This window comes from Amblyomma maculatum, chromosome 1 (assembly GCF_055883805.1).
Source record: "Amblyomma maculatum isolate TAMU_Amacu chromosome 1, ASM5588380v1, whole genome shotgun sequence".
Taxonomy (NCBI): Eukaryota; Metazoa; Arthropoda; class Arachnida; order Ixodida; family Ixodidae; genus Amblyomma; species Amblyomma maculatum.
This window is the reverse complement of record NC_139344.1, coordinates 151,295,212-151,296,250: the sequence shown is the minus strand read 5'-3', so window position 1 is coordinate 151,296,250 and position 1,039 is coordinate 151,295,212.

The following is a 1,039-nucleotide window of genomic DNA, read 5'->3' as shown; positions in this document are numbered from 1 at the left end:
CTCAATCACATCGGGCTACACGCGGGCATAATTTGCTGCCCACTCAAACGATCGCATTGCTCATTGCCCAAAGTACTAACAAACTCGCTGAAACCTACATCTGTGCCCGACTGTTATTTAAATTTGTCATTTCCATAGTACTATAAGCTCAGTCCAGAATAGCACACGTTCGTTAAGAATAATTCTTCGCGCTTAACCAAAAAAGAAAATGATACCTCACGTGAAGCCTTAAATTCCTAATCTGTTGTACGTTAGTATACAGCCATTAAAATGCTTTGCGGAAAACTCAGTTGCGGCACAAAGCAGTCCCGCTCAAAAGTCAATACGCTGCGGAGCAGTTTGTGCCGTTGGCCATCGGCATGAGCAATCGGTAAGCATACCTTGTAAGAGCCAATCACATAGCCGGCTTGTTTCTTAAAGGTCGCGCAAAATAAATAGGGATGTTCATGCTTATCGACTAGGAACGGAAGCGAGGCCGTAGTCAATACCGGAAATACTGCACATAATATACCTTACTGAACAAACAAAGTTTAAGTAGACTTTTGATAGAGGCTGGACTTATATCCAAGTATTTATATTCACCTTAGTACGCCACCAACATGCGCCCAATATTGAGGTGTGCCTATACAAATTGCTGGGATTCTTCAGTGCAATTCTATTTGCCTCTCTCCACGCTTTCAAGTACTCCTTGCAAGTGGACAAGGAGGGCAAGGCGATTGTTCTTTGTTACTTGGTTTTTCTATGTTGCCATGTAGCGTGGCCACTGCAAAGCAAATGACTCTTGACGACGCGCCCACAACTACGTGCGAGATTACAACGAGCATTGTCATCGACATCGATGTACTTACGGCGTCAAGGTTTATACTTAGCGGCAGAAAAGTGTGCAGTGATTGCGTTTACGGGGAAATGTGTCAGCCGCTACCCGATTACCCTTCATGGAGTCGCAATACCATACGTCTCTAGGCACAGATTCTTGGGAGTAATTATTGACCACCGACTATCTTGGTCGAAACATGTTACTATGGTGAAGAAAATGGTA